Below are 16,745 nucleotides of genomic sequence, written 5' to 3'. Positions count from 1 at the left end.
ATGTTAAGGGGGCGTGGCCAAGTAGCGAACCTGGCGTACTCGCCAACGAAACGCTATAACTTTCACACAAAAAGGTCAATTGGCACCAAGCTGGGTATGACTCATCCAAATGGGATGGGCAAATATTTGTTGCTATTCTACTAACGATATGACAACTTTGCAATTGTGGTGTTTCCATTAAATAAGAAATTAAATTGAAATCAGATGTGAATTTAATTTCACGTGTGATTTTATTTTATTGACTTGTTCACATGACAAGCCAATAAAAATCATTCCAATGACAGATGTAAACAGTTAAATGAGATATATTTATAGTTCAGCCAAAGCGCTAGCACTCGTCATCTATCAGCCCAAGGAGACATCGGCATCTTATTCAGGCATTGGAGCAACAAGCCACGCCTACTTGAGATGCAGGGCTACGTATGCAGCGTTCTGGTCAGAGATTTTACTGAAATCTCTTACCAACGTGACATGTTGGAGTGACACGCAATTTTTAATGAACTGTGTGATTCTGTGAAAGCTCTGGTGGAGACAGCTGCACATTGTTAGAAAAAAAACAAAACAAAAATAAACCATTATTCTTCTACTGCTTCCTGTGGTCTTCTTCATTGTTTTTTGCCAGTAGTAACATCCGGCTGAGGATCATGTGACTCGTGTGATTTGAATGAAGTGTTTCCATTGCAGTTTTGCAAAACACATACAGCTAGAGAAAAAAAAGCCCTCATCCTTACGCAAAAACGTTTTAGCGAAAAACGGGTTTTTGAAAAATTGCCGTGTTTCCATTAAGCAAATTCATCTTCGTAATTTCAATTTACGCAAATCTATGGTTAATGAAAACCTAGCTATTGCTTGAGGCTGAACTGAAGGTATAACGGTGCGTGACAAATATCAAAGATCAGAAACACAGATGATTATGACGAGAATCTTGTCTCATCAATGCAGGAGGAAAAGTGGAAGGTGGATTGTTCAGTAGGTCGTCGTTTGAATCAGAGGGATGGAGCTGAATAAAGATATCACCATCCATGGTGGGTTAGATTGTTAAGCACAGACGTCTGATGGTTGAAAAAATGTAACAGACTATGAAGTATAATCGTTTATGTCCATGTAAACGTGCCTATGTTGAATACTAAACCCAGAGAGTTAATAAACAGACGTCTCACATTACACATAAGCAGTAGATATAGAAAACCGGGCAATGGTGCACACAGACAAGATTACTGCTTACATAATTAGAAGATGAGTAAAATATTACTTCCCTCTAAAGAGCCTTAATCATTTTCTCTACATTTACAGTTGATTAAATTACACATGCAGCAATTTCATGAGGAGAGATGATTCTGAGATTTTATCAACAGTAATTATATGAAGTAAATGAAAAAAAAAAAAACAGGCTCATTTTTCACCTTTAAGCTGCAGCTCTCGTTATCTTGTCAGAGGAAAACATTGCTGGCATTGACTTGCAAACAGGGAAATATGACGGAGCAAAGAATGAACATGACAAAATGCAAAGTTCCCCCAAGGGCTCATTTACCTGGCAGCCGCCGAGGTGCAGGAAAAATGGACGCCTTCAACAGCCTTTATGCAGAGGGCTGCTCATTTTTCTCACTTTATATATGAACACATCCAGTCGAGAGTTATACAAGTGGATTGGTTTGGAAAAGTTTGAAGAAAGACAACGTGCATACTAAATGCACGAGTCAGTTTACTACCATTGATGTAGATGAGTAAAAGTATCCTGCAGTGATTGGTGCTTTCAATTAGTTCAGTATGAGTTTGAAAGCTGCTGCGTCTGAGTCACCTGTCATTTCCGACATTTTCATGCGCTCCATCTCAGCAGCGCCGAACCACCAAACTGTGCTGAGTTGCAGACAAGTCATCTCCAATTCTAATATTATCCCCACTTGCAAATGACGAAAAGAGCTCAATCATCTGACAAATTGCCAGACTGGAGGTGATGAATCTCTGCATATGATTTTTTTCATGGAAAGACCGATGGGCTTAATTTCCCATCCTGTTTCTACACTCTGACGTTCTGAACAGAGTGCACAGGCTTATTCATCCCCCAGCTAGCTGTTTCACAGGAACTACAGCAGATTTACATTTGGGTCCAACGTCTTTAAGGAGTGCTGTATTGCTCAGAGCTGTGTGTTGCCTCCCCCATCATGAGGTGGAACTTTATGGATGGACATGATCCAACGGTGGAGCATTGTGGTGGAAGGACGCTAATGGGGAGTATGGAAAGTGCCATTTTATAGCACAATCAATTAATATGTCATCTTCAGCTCATCTATCAATAGAAAATTTACTTGAATTTGAGTCTCTGTCTCTTTAAGAAGCGGCTGCTGCTCTCCCCAAAACTCCACCTTCAGCACATTATCAGAAAAATGCTTCTCTTTTATACAGTTTACCGCTGTTCTTAGGAGCTCTGAATGCCAATTGCTGCTGTTAGTTTGAAACAAGAAACCCAACCTTATGACCAGTAAATAGGTAAATAAAATATTAATGAAAAAAGATCAATCTTTTAAAAGAGGTTGTTATCAATTTCCAAAAAACTACGATATATGTGTATATATTTTGTAAATTAAGATTTTGCTGCAAAATAATAGCATTTTTTTCCAATTGGAGTAAATGCCAACATAGATACAGCATATAATTATCTGAGGTTTCTCATAATGTCTGTAGTGTTTCTCACTGTGGTCAGTTCTCTGGTTGAGCCCTGAATGTCTGGACCAGAGTGAAGACAGAATCCACCTTTCTTTCATAAGACTGCATGCCAGACAAAAATCAACACCGTGATGTTTGTTTTACCAGCTGACTGCTGCTGTGTTCAAACAAACATGTCTGCCGCGCACTGTAAGCCAGGACAAATGTTGGATATGATTTTGATAATCCAAAGCTCTCACATCTTTTTTCACTAACCAAATAATAGAGGAACTCGTTGAGTCGGATGCTAGCAGCGGCAGCAGCACTGCAGGGTTTTGTCTGCGTACTTTCATGCTGCTCCCAGCAGGCTAGGAGTACTTTGGTGGGATGTCAGTCTCTGGAGTGTCAATTGAGATTTGGCCTGTAGCTTATTATGAGCTGTTTGCATGAAAAACGGAGCAGGATTTTACTTGCTCACGTCAGCTCAAAAAAAAAAAAGCAGATACAGGAGACATTTTGAGAGCAGCTTCTTTGAATTTTTTCATTCCATCTTAACCTGGCATTGAAAAATATTCAGTTTATTCTCTTCCCATGTTCGAATGATCCTAGTTAAATTTTCTTTAAAAAACCTCGTTAATTTGTTGTTTTTTTTTCTCCTGATGCAATCGAATCGTCTCCCCCATTTTATTTTTTTTTTAACGAGGCTCATCGGCAAACATTATCCATCCAACCTACCCCTGATACGGCATAAAATCATCTTTTATCAATATGAGAGCGATTATAACCTGCTACAAACCCTTGAGCTTAGATTGAGGACAGAAAAAAAATTCCAGCAAGTTGAAAACATTCAGTTATGCTTTCAGTCTGCTCTTTGATGCAGCATTACTCATGCAGCATTACTCATTACATTTATACTGTCACAAAATCAGCCTCTCTGCGTCATTAGTTTTGTACTTTTCTAATTATGTTGAGTTCTTAATAGAAAAATGAATTTGTTGGCATCCATATGAATATCAGAATAATTAAGAGAGATATCAACTTACTGCATTTGGATGAGAAAATAATATTATATCAACTTACTGCATTTGGATAATATTATGCCTGACTGCACTTGAAGCCTGAAGTATGTAAGTTTTACAAAAAAAATATATATTTTTTTTTTATATTTATTACAAACGCCATCATGTTGTGACAATATGCTATGAGACACATAATCTGTGAAAAAAATCAAGGGTCTTAAGGGTCGCTGTCAATCATCCTCCTGTATGCTGCTCAATGTGCTCATGGTGGAAAAACAACCCATCATTACAGAAAGTGGCTACACTAACTAGCCTTAGCATTTGTGACAGGCTATATTGTGGTGAACCAGCTGTGGCTTAATGAAAATAATGACATAATCATTATTTTAACAAATAAGTAAAAACAATTTTTTTTTTAAATAAACGTTATATACTGCAGCTTTAAATGCATTTAGACATATGTTTCCTCGTCCAACTGTAGTTTGTTGATATCTTTATTCATTTGTCAATGATTCCAATTTTGGTGGCAGATGTGGCATCAAGGCATCATTTTATATCGACCCTTAAAGTGAGTGCAGGTCTGTTTGCAGTGTAAGTCTGTGTTGACCATGTGATGGAGATCCTGGACAGGTTCCAAAACCTCAACCCTTGCTCATGGATTGTGAGAAATAATCACCAGGTGGAAAGGAACAGGCATAGATGATTTGTTATACTAATCTAATGTATCCAATGTGAACAGCAAAGAGGAATGTCTGGTGGGTGCACAGATGTTCACTTCTTGCTGCTTGCATGTGTTTAAGTAAAGATATACCAAATAAAACCAGTGGACAGATTTAAATGCAAATGTGTCCCACTGCTTTAGAATAGAATAGAATAGAATAGAATGTTTAAAACATGTATTTTATTGAATTGATTTGTTTGTTGTGGTTCATTTCTGTACAATTTCAGTTGTTCAATGAATGTTTTGATGAAACTATTCAACAACAGTAAAAGCAATAAAGAGGTTTTGTTAGTAAAAATATTTTAAAAATGAAAATGAAAAACTAAAACTGAACAAAATATAGCTTTCCAACCCAAACCATTGTAAATGAGATGATTCTAGCTGAAGAATCATTCGGAAGTCCAAAGAGTCAAATCTCTGAAAATAGCCAGACAGCCCATTAAGGATATCCATGTTGCTTTCTTATGCATATTACTTTACATCATTAATAATAAGAGCCACATAACTTGTTTCTTATTCTTTTTGGCTGTATGAAGACTGAAAAGACGAACCAGTTACTGTTTCTTTAAATACACACAGTGAAGCTGAGCATCTGCAGACATGTCCAATGCTGTTAATGTTGCAATTATTGCCTTTTTTTCTCCACTTCCCTCTAAACCTCAATCTTTGACTTGCACATAGCCATATTCATTAAAGCAATTTTCCACGAGAAGCCCAACGTGTTAATAGACAGAATGAGATATTTCCGCAGGCCACCGATGTAATTTTAAGTATTTCACATTTAATAGGATTCTGCTCTGTGCAGCTTTTGCACTATTTAATTGCCCATGCTACAATTACAATGTCTGCTGTAGTTATTATTCTGTAACTGTTTGATTTACAGAGCTGAACATAAAAAGAGTAGAAATAATAGAGGGAGAGAGTTTGGTGTGTTGATGGTTAAAGTTCCACATTGCTGCATGGCTGACAGACAAGGAATAGGAAGAGAAAAATATAAAATGAGTTATATAATGATTATCAGTTAATCACACCAGGGTAACGTAAACTTTCACTAAATTATAATTCCTTATTACTGCAGTTCTTCTTAAACACACGATCCTACCAAGTTTCTAGTGCAAACATCTTAGTACACTTGAAATAAGACAAAACTGTCATGATGGGTGCTAGCCGGGTTACCCACATGCAAGAACACACTAAGAGAGGCGGTATGACCACAATTATATTTATTTGGGGAGGGGTAGTGGGGGGTTAGGGGAAACAGTCCTGGAACCTGGGAATGGAGGAAAACTGGTCGTCGGACTGTAGGAGAAAGGTGAGGTGAGACACGGGACAGATCTAAGGAAATAATTCCGAGAATCTTTCAGAGCGTGCTTACTTGAAGGCGGAGCTAAGTCTTGTCGGTGGCGGCGGCTGGAGAGATGGATTACCGTTGGAGAGCGAGCAGGTAAGCCTTGTAGTTGAAGAGGGAGCGGGCTGACCTCCGAGCGGGGAACTACGATGATTAGCTCCCGGGACATGAAGCGCCGGCAGGCCCAGTCAGACGGGTTCATGACAGTGTCATGTCAGTCTTATGAAGACCCCATCAAATAAAGTGTTAACAAAATGGTAATATATTGTAAGCACAATGTAATTTGTTTCACCTGGAAAGTGTGTTGTAATTGATCCTTCTGTGTTCTGGTGGCCTGATGTGTTTGCTGTACTGTAGTGTTTATGAAGCATGTAACGTACAAAGTGGCAAAGCAGAATGATAAAAGACATTAAGTAACTAAAACGTGTACATCGTTAGCAATTATAATAAACCAAAAGTGTAATTGTAGCATACAGTAATCACACTACTGATATATAAAATATGTAATGCCAATATGCTTAAAATACATTCTAAGTATATTTTAAATGTAATTCAATCACAAAAATAGTACACTCAAAATATACTAAACAAGCACGTTTATATTACATGAAAAGCAATATACTGAAAGTATACTAAGTGTAACTTAAGTTGTCCAAAAAAAGTACGTTGAAGTACACTTAGTACACTTTAAATTGTACTTTAATAGAATTTAAATACTATTAAAGTACAGCTTTTAGTCAAAATTAGTTTTTTTTAAATGTCACACTGTAAGTTAACTAATCCTCATTGAACTTGAAATATACTCATGATTAGTCTGACTAAAAGTATGCTCAAGTATGTTAAAATACTAATTTTAAGTTTGTTCAAATTTAACAAACTTAGTAAATTAATTTTTCACCAGGGTGTGGTACAGCAGCTGCACTTCTTCAGAAAGGAACTGGCTCCACGGGGTTGTCAGGTCGGCAGAAAATATAATTGGCATGGAGCAAATGTACACCTCCCAATGGTGGAAAACAGCAGTAGATATGTCACAGGACTCATCACCTCCTGGACATTGCCTTGTCCAGCTGTTGCCATCATGCAAGAGACACAGAGCAATGGAAAGCAGGACAAATAGAACAATCATGGCCTTAAGTTCACAGTAAAACCTTCTTGATCCTCCCAATATGCAGTACAGACCATATTTCTGTTGCAAAATTACACAAGAATTCTGGAACAATGTTTATTGGGTGGATGGACGCAAAGAAGAAAGGTTTGGACATAGTTGTTATTGTCATGTTGGGAATACGATCCTTGGTGGGTTACACAGTAGGGTCAGTCTGTCTTCAACGACATCAATTCATGGATTCTTCAAGCTTCATATCAACAGCTCAGGCTGCTGCTGCTGCTGGTAGTATAATGATGGTAGTATAATGGTGTGATATTTTCTTGGATTCTTTGGAACCAATTGAGCATGACTTGTCATCAGTGTTGTTGCTGATTGTGGCCAATTATTTCTGAACTCACAAGAAGAGTTACAGATTAATGACAGAAACCAACTGTGTGTTGGAGAGCTGCAGTGGCGCAGGGGGAAAACACGACCCATGTATGGAGGCCTTAGTCCTCGACGCAGCCATTCGAGCCCCGGTCCAACGACCTTTGCTCATGTTTTCCCCCTCTCTCATAACCCACTTTCCTATCTGACAACTGTGACTGTCTGCCACTACAGTCAACAAAACCCTTAAAAAATGCAACTGTCAAGCAGTCGCTCTCCTTCACTTTTGAGCTTATATCCCATGTCAGTAACCGTCTTCATTCCCGTAAGTCTTAGAAAAACAACTTCTGGCGATTGATAAAAGGTCTGTACGACAGAAAGGTGCCAACTCATTTTCTCCTCAATCATTACAATCCAACCATGACAAACACTTTTTGACGGCTTCAGCTTAAAGCAATAACCATGTATGTCAAACGTGGGGTGAGGTTTCATTCTAGCAAGGGTTTCCGTTTGACTCTGAACCAGCCTGATTTGCATAGCCATCTGTTTATCTAATGTTGCTTACTGATGGATTTCCTGATCTCCATATCGATTTATGTCCGGGTTGAGAAGGTTAATTAAATGTGATTGGTGTCGCAGGAGAAATACTTTGTTGAACACAAAGTAAGGCAGCGTGGAGTCTGTGTTTTAGTTGCTACAGCAACAATCAATGCAACAATAATGAGGGAGCATCTAAACGGAAGGAGCTGATGGTTACGTGAGTATAAATTAAACAGCTAATAGAAGACACCTGGTTGTGCCTGAGGGGTAGTTGTGCATTAGTAATGAGTTAGTGGATTAATACAAGGAACATACTCTGACACTACTAGTTTAACTGTCATAACAATGATTATGGAAAGGTTTAAAAGGGAAGAGGACAACATAACACTTTTGGATAACCTGGAATTGACATGACTCTCACATTAGCAGCATTTACACTACAAATATGCACAACATTTTGTCAGCAGTGTAGAAAAAAAAACACAATTTCACAATTGCGGTTAAATAATTCCATTAAATAATTAAAATCACATGTGAATAAGTTTGTTTATACAATAGGTCATTAAAAAAAAAACATGCCGTGAGACTTCCTGTCGTCTTTTCCGCCAGTATTAACATCCAGTTGTTGGTCACATGACTCTTGTGATAAGAAAACCTGTTGCCATTGCACTTTTGTGAAAAACACTAATTTTGAAAAACCACTTGTATAGCGACCAGGTGTTTTTAAAGACACTCCGGCTTAATTTGGAGCCAAGGTAAAACTATTTTAAAGTCATATTTGATATAACATTTATATTAACATTTCTGACAACAATTACTATTTGACTGTGCTACAAAATGGCACTATCTGACCAGAAAACCATCATACTACCCTAGTAAGGCAAAGAAGAAGAAGAAAATGGTCTTACATCAGGTCCATGAAGTTAATTTCTGGGAACAACAGGAAAGTGTTCAAAGAAATAATGCAGAACAGTAACCAGCAACAATCAGAGTCAAGTATTGTATAGGTGACGATGTGGCAAGGAAGATTTTCTGTATCTGTTGGACGGCGGAGCTGAACCTGTCTGTTGGACGAGGCGCTTCGCTGCCTGTCCAGTGTGAGGTGGAGGAGATGGACCTGGTTGACCAAGATGGATAACAAGTTTCTAAGACACAATATACAAAACAGGACAGGAGCGGCAGCCGTAGGCGACCTCGTCTCATGGCGCCCAACGCCTCAGATGAGATGTAGTCATGGAACGGAGTTCATGTCTGATCTGGTGCAGCCTCCTCACCAGCAGAGAGGAGATAACAGCACCGTGGCAGGTTTTGCATTTTAAATCATCTTAGCAGCCGGGTGCGTTCCAGCGCACAGTCAGTGAGCAGAAAGCTCAGGGTGATTTTTTTTAACAGTGACTTGACTTTTGAAGAGCGAGTGAAGAGGCAGGAAAGGAGCCGTGTTTCAGTAGCTGAGAAATCAATCCCAAAACCAAGCAGCTTATTTTCTCTGTCCTATCAGCCTCTCTTTTTATCCTGATTCAGGTTAGAATACCTGCCTCCTTTAGCAACAGCTTCTTATCTAAAGTGAACTGGAGTCAACACCACACAAATGTGTTTGAAACACCTTTATACAAGTTATCAAATAAATTATTTAGTATTTAATGGACCAAAAGTTAGTTTTTCTCTGATTGCCATTAGTTTCTTCGGATTTCTCTGCCATTAACTTGTCGTCTAGAAATACATGATATGGAAAACAAATGGTAACGCATTTTTGTGTCATCCTCCCTGTAAAATAGGTTTGGCTAGGCTAAACTACATGTTAATTGAATTGAATATGCTCATTTGTAGGTTAGAAAATTTTTAACAAAAGTCAACAGACGTGTACTAAAACCACTGAGAAAATGCAGAGTATTTACGGCTGTGAACAACGTTGTTTAAACACCAAGTATTCCAGACTTTCAGCCCTTTGTTGGCTTATTAGTAACAAAAGAAGATGTCATATCCACTGGGTTGTGTCCTGAGAGTGTTTCTTACCTTCTCTCTCTAGGTTGTGCCTGTGTTATTAAAGAGATTGGGTTGTTGATGCCGTAACATTTAATTAAAGACCTTCTGTCTTAGAAACGGTCTCGCTTCTTCTTCTTTTTTTTGTGGCAACTGGCAAGCAGTTAGATGCTCATTACTGCCATCTACTGGGATGGTGTGTGGACGCTAAATAAATATTTTACACAAATTTAGAACAACAAACAAAAGGTCATCTCTCCATCTGTCCGATAACGCGATATTTCCCTGAGAACTCCGTTTCTCCCTCGACGTCTTTGTCATTGTTGGAGCAATACTGACCCCTGCTGGCAAATTATTGACATCGTTGCCAAGCAGTGATTGATGATGAATAACAACACACTATATATATATATATATTTTTTAGCTAAAATTAATTAATCTTTGTCCTCTAACTCCAAAAACACAACTGGTAAAGAACACAGAAAACACAAAAAAATATAATTTTACATAAACTATGTTAACATGGCCGATGTGCCACACCTGTCTCAACGCTCAAAGTTTGGTCTTTTTCATATGTTTAAACAACAAATTTTAATGTGCCCATGTGGAACTCTGTTACATGAGACATCAGTACAAACAAAATTAGAACAAGTGTTATGTTGGCAGGCTAATGTAGATTATCAAACATCTTCAAAACACTTCTAGTACCATTCACATTGTGCAGGGACTGCTCCTTCAGTAGGTGATCTCTTTTTTTTGTTTTTCTAAAAGAGAGGATCAATTTCTTTTCAATCAGAAAGTGAATATGTAAATATACTGCATGCACACGCACAGTGTGTTAAATTATTTCCATGCGGTCAGTTTGGGTAACTGTCAACACCTCATTCAAGAGCCCAGCGCTGGTGAAAGCTGCTCCCTGACACCGTTTGAAACATGAAGATTGCAGCTGACATTTCTCACAGATGAAAATGTGTTTCTGGGTCTGCTAGAATTATCTCAACATAACACCCCACCATCTGCGTACTCTTGTCTGAAGGATTTCAACATTTTCAACAACAAACAGAAATTCTGGATTGCCAAGCTGCACAGCATCTGCATATACTTCCTTAAAGCAATAAAACGAAGGATGGAAGGAGCTCAAATGTTTCACATACATTCGTGCAGTTTTGGCAGAAAGAGCAGATCTCTTTTTGTTCCAAGGGGAACCTATTGGGTTATAGTAAACATTATCAGGCCCGTATTACCTCAAGTATAATGTAGTGCTATTTCACATCACACATCTCAGGATACTCTACAATAAAAACGTTAGCTCAATCACAGAGATTTTTATGGGGCCCCCAAGGTGACATCGGAATTTATTTTTCTTTTGATTTACCTCGCAAAACTTTTGCGTTACCTAGGTACCTAGGTTTTGCATTTTCTCGCAATAATGTACTGATCAGTCTATGTGGCATAAATGAATACTGAAAATCTTTTTTACGGTGGGCACCGTATTTTCTGCTGTAGTATAACGTTTTTGTAAGGTTTTTCCATGTATGTTAGCATCTTGTTTGTGAGATATCTGAAGTGTTGTTATCTTTTTCTTTAGGACAGAAAAGCATCACAAACCTATGTGCAAAAATGCAAAAGTGAAACAGGTCAAACATGGGCTTTCCATGTAAACAACGTTTCCGTAAGAAGGAAAGAATAAAAACCTGCTTTCAGACTGCTTGGACTATTTCTGAGTTATTTCCACGAGGTACTAAAATCATATCTGACAGTTTTGATTGTGTCTCTTTTGTGTTGATATTCTGAATGGTTATTAAAGGGGCGTTTTTGTTCCACCTCAAACTTACACAAACAGACATAAGCATGCAGTGAATAAATTGCTTTTCAATCAGCTTTTTGCACCAAAGAGTTAAGAATATATAAACATGTTTTCACTGGTCTTTAAATGTGCATACGTAACGGGTATTAGATATACAAATGAAACTCTTGCTAAAATATGTTTCATAATTGTCCTGTGATGGGTGGTGTTTGGCGCCCCCTACTGGTTGCGTATAAATGCGAAGGGAAACCGAAAACTTCCACACAGTCTGTTCAGCGATCTGCTGTGGTAAACCATCAAATCCGGTTCTCTTGTGAGTAGTGTTGGAGGTTATGTTCAAAGGCTAACGTGGAGTTTTGTTACAGCACAAAGAGTGACTAGTGGACCAGTAGGGAAACTCACTGCTCCGTTTGTGTTTTGTTGACCACGCATTTCAGTAAATGGCATGAAGTCCAACCAACTGGCCTGATGGGACGGGTATAGGAAGCTCTCACATATACAGTGTATATCTGAAACAGACATGTGTGACTGTATACAAAATAAACCAGCAAATATCGCAGTGGGCTTATTGCGAGGGAACGCAAAAGAAAGATTTGTCCCCATGTCCCCTAGATTCCAACACAATTATTCCAATTAATCCTAGTTATAAAACAGCACAGTCAAGTTCAGCATGTTATATATTAAGGTCTGAGCTATGAGTACTTTCTATGTTAAAGTAGAGCATTAATTGCAGAAGTAGCTCCTTTAGTTGCTTGTCCGTGAGAGAGACACGGCTAAACTGATGAGCTGTAGACCTGCAGCCTGACAGCAAAGTGTTCTGTTAGCAACATCTGGGACAATCAGATCTCTGATGTATGACAGAGCTGATTATTAAGGGCTTTCAATGTGGGAAGGAGAAAGTCACATTCTATTCTGGATTTAACAGGATGACGGAAAGCTAACATAGGTAGAAATGTGATTGTTGTTTTTAATTATGCAAAGCCCAAAACGGACTCCGAAGTGTTTAAGAACACCAAAATAAAACATGTTTTCTTATCTAAGAAACTTAATCGGACCCTCGCAGCCTTGAAGGTCTGGCTGTTGACCGCAGTAATCTGCCCTCTTCAGATATTCACCATTATCTATCTAAACCACTTTTCTTGTGTGGCCTGAGCCTTGAGGAAAGTGGTAGCTCTCATTTTAGCTTTTAGCCAGTTATTCGCTGCACCACCACTGAGAAAGCTCTTTTTGTTCTCAACAGAACAATCAGTTTCTCGTTCTAACAATGGCCCGCCGTGCTCTGCTGTTCCATATGACACATCATCAAACTGTGTCGGTGCAGATTCCACAGACACTGCAGTAAAAACAGGCTTCAGCATTAGTTAACTCCCGAAAGAAACGATGGAAATGCCAACTGTGAATCATTTACACAAGGAATACCAAGATTTGATTTGGTTTTCTGGCATCAACATCTGACTACGCTGGCCCTTTAAGAAGGCCTGTGCTTCGGGACTGATTTAGATTTCAATTGTTACGTAGACACTAATGTTATTGTCCTGCGCTTACATTGTCTTGAATTGTTCCAACAGTTAAAGCAAGCTGGGGCAAAAGAAATGCATCACGGTGTTCTTTCTCCAAGCTGCCCCGGCGGTCACAACATCCTGATTTCTGCACTATATCCAGCTCATAAGCCCGGGAAGATCAATGGGAACCTGACTCTGTGAAATTCAAGAACAGTTTTACTCCCGCTGCGAGAGGTCTGTGAGAAAAGGTTTCAGGCTCCACAGTGATGGATATGGATTGGGAATGTTTTCTATTCTCTTAATACCGAAGCCCTCCTGTGTCTCAATGCCTGCTCAACAAAGACGAGTAGATTATTCTTATTGGACAAAGACGAAGCCGGATAAGATGGAACTTGCTTACTTTTCCTAAGCTTTAGGTCGAAATGCTAAGCAGACCTGGTGAAGACATCAAAGTGCCACAATACAGAGTCCATAAATTGGTCTCTTTTGGTCTCAGTTGAGCAAGTCCACACAATAATCCTCCTTACACCTTACCTTTCAGCAGTAACTGTGTAAGAGTAGACACAGCACCACAACTAAATCAAACTAAATGGAGTTTGGGTTTGCTCTTTTTTTTCTTTTTGGTGCTTAGATATAGCCTCTTTTCACAGGCAAGCTCTGAACAGAAAACCACACCAACCACTCTGAATTATCCTCACTGCTAAATTATTGCTTTTTATGGTCAGCATTTGTCATTTTTAGTGTTGTATAGTTTGGCTGTTTTCCTGGAAAACAAAGAAATTCGGAAAGCCCAAGCTTCTCTCTTTTTTTTTTCTTTACCAACAAAACAAAAAAGTTTTGTATCTAAAATTACTATTTGTAGTCATTCAGGGTTAAATCGTAAACAACCGAATGTTGTAATTCAGAATTCTAATATAAGACATTTTTAATCCTAAGATTCTTCCACTCTGTCTACCGACTTAAGAAAAAATAATTAGCAGTGATTATTGAAATAAATTGCTGGGGTTTGATGTCCCAGTTTACATGGGAAATGTATTTCATTTGGATAGGTTCAAATGTTCATGCTCAAGAAGTTGCTGGATTATTAATAATGTATGAAAGTGATTTCTAGGCGAGGCTGCAGTCCAGACCAAGACAGATTTAATTTTATTACTAGTTTTTGGTATTTTCTTCCAATTTCATAACAGTCTAGGACTGACTTTCCTGATTGTTACCATTTTTTTTTGTGGAAGCTAAAGCTCCGTACCAATCCCCCTCTTTAAAAATAAATAAATAAACACTGATTGCATCATCATTTAATATGTCCAGTCCAGAGTTCAGATCAGTTTCAGGCTGTCAGCAGAATGTTCTGTTTGTTTCTGGTCCAAACTCCCAACTTTTGCTCATTGTGAAATTCATCCAAGCTCAGTTTGGAGCTCAGATGTAAGACATTATAGTCGCTCCTTTGTGTTATGTGGTCTCTATGTAAGCTCTTAGCAAGGAACTATACTTAGGTAATGACTCAACAGCTTTTAGAAGCAGCTGAAATCATTCTTTCCCTGAAACATGACAATATTTAAATACAATGCATTTATTTAATTCTTTTTTATCCCTCCAGGGGGTCTTTTTGTGGGCTCTAGTGTCCCTTATATGACAGTGGGCTGACAGGAAACAGGGAAGGAGAGGGGGGAAGACATGCGGCAAATGTCGTCGGGTCTGGGAGTCGAACCCGCGACGGCCGCGTCGAGGACTGAAGGCCTCCAAATACGGGTCGCGCTAACCGCTACGCCACCACGGCACGCCCCCGTTTATTTAATTCTATTGAGATTGGACTTATGGTATAAATTCCTCACTACTAAAGTTTACAGATGGGTAGCATTAGCTCTAAACTCATTGACTGGAGTCTCAGGAAAGACTTCATGAGATTGTCCCAACAGAGGAAGAAAGCAGTTTTACAAAGCGACAGGAAGGAGAGAATCTAAGTGTCAGACGCTGCTCACTTTCTCAGTGCTTTTTGCTTCAGGTTCTGTTGGGTGTCTTGTCCTTCTCGGGTGTCTTGCCTGGGAGCCAAATCTGGCCCACCGTAGCTTTTTGTGTGGCCCTCTAGACTCCAAATTACATCAATAAGTCCCTTTGTTTTTTTCACAAATCCGTAAAATTCGCACAAAATCAAGAGATCCCCACATTTTTCTGATTTTATTACAAATTTTTCTCAAAGTTGGTCAAAAACAGTGAGTTTAATTGACTGTCGCAGTCCGTGATCAATACGTCAAGTAATAAAAAGTCGCATTTAACATCAAACATTAGTGCAAATATCATAAAAGTTTCTTACAAATGTTTCTAAATCAGCACCACAGGATCTGTGATTTTGATTACAAAAAAAAGCACAAATCACAAAATCCAATCATAGCTATTTATTAATATTTTAACAGTTTAATGGGTTTTATCAACACATTCTGGCACAACCGGTCCTTTAAGATCGTTCAGATTTTTGACATGGCCTAAAATGAAACTGAGTTTGACACCCCTGCTTTAGACGTCGCTCTAAAACGATGAATCCTCCTGGAGATGAAACTGATTAACTACCCGCATCAACCCTGCTGAACTCATGGTTCGAGTCTTCAGTTTGTTCACTTAGAAAAGTATTCCCTGAAACTCGGGCCAGCATCAGCTCTGGGGAACTCCAGATTCAGCTTCAAACCTCTGTTTTCCGCCTTGCAGAGAACTCCCCGGCCTCTGTGACGAACCTCACCGCCTCCAAAAGCTGAGCTGACACTGTGACAGGCTCACTGCCCGCCCTCTGTGGCACCGCGAATGTTCCCACCGGGATACAAACCCGCTCCACTCATCAACTGCTTGACAAATCACCTATTGATACCCGCACAAACACATGGCATCAAACTGGTGGCATCAAACCCTGCAGCCTCATCAGGCCTCTCTGCCTGCAGGAAACTGACGATCCAGAAATACATCTGCAGCTTGTTCATCCTGTTTATCAACAGGTGCCCAGCTGAGCAAAGTAATCCATCTCACCGAGTTCCTGCTGCACATGATGAATCATTGGAAAGGACTCACCGGGTGTTGGTATTGATCTGCGAAGCGGGCCTGTGCCCAGGAATATCTTTTCCTCCATCAGGCGACAGTTAGACGACACCGGGCTCAGCAGCATCGCGGGGAGAACGACTTTGATGGGTGGATCTCGTAACTGTAGGTTGCCGGTAACGTCAGCTGCCATTTCAGCTGCAATGGGAACAGCTTTCTGTATTTTCAATATCCATTATGTCAAGAACCTAAATGAAACAACAGAAAATTAAGTTCTGAGAACATGAAGGACATAAAATGAATGACATTTATTACTATTGGATGGGTGAGTAATTCTGTCTCAGTGTAAATTCAGCTGTTCTTTGAAGGCCTCAGAGAACATTAGAGAGCAACCAGCCTCTCTTCCCGATTCACATCTCGCTTGCAGCACAGTCTGTCTGGGCTTCCTCCTATTCACTTGGATTCCTGTAGAATTTCAGGTGGGCCAATCAGCTAAAAAAAGGAAACGTTGTGAATGAGGACGTATATTTTCTGCCCTGTTTTAGAATTGTAGCCTGCTTGTAGTTTAAGAAATGTCAGCGGAGGAAGTGTAAAAAGCCGTTCAGTCCATAGTGACCACACTTCCAAATACTGAATCAACATTAACATTTGCCTCGTTCAGATCAGCGTTCCTCTCTTCGGAGTGGAGGA

The sequence above is a fragment of the Xiphophorus couchianus genome, chromosome 12, assembly GCF_001444195.1.
Source record: "Xiphophorus couchianus chromosome 12, X_couchianus-1.0, whole genome shotgun sequence".
NCBI lineage: Eukaryota > Metazoa > Chordata > Actinopteri > Cyprinodontiformes > Poeciliidae > Xiphophorus > Xiphophorus couchianus.
This window is presented reverse-complemented; position numbering follows the sequence as displayed.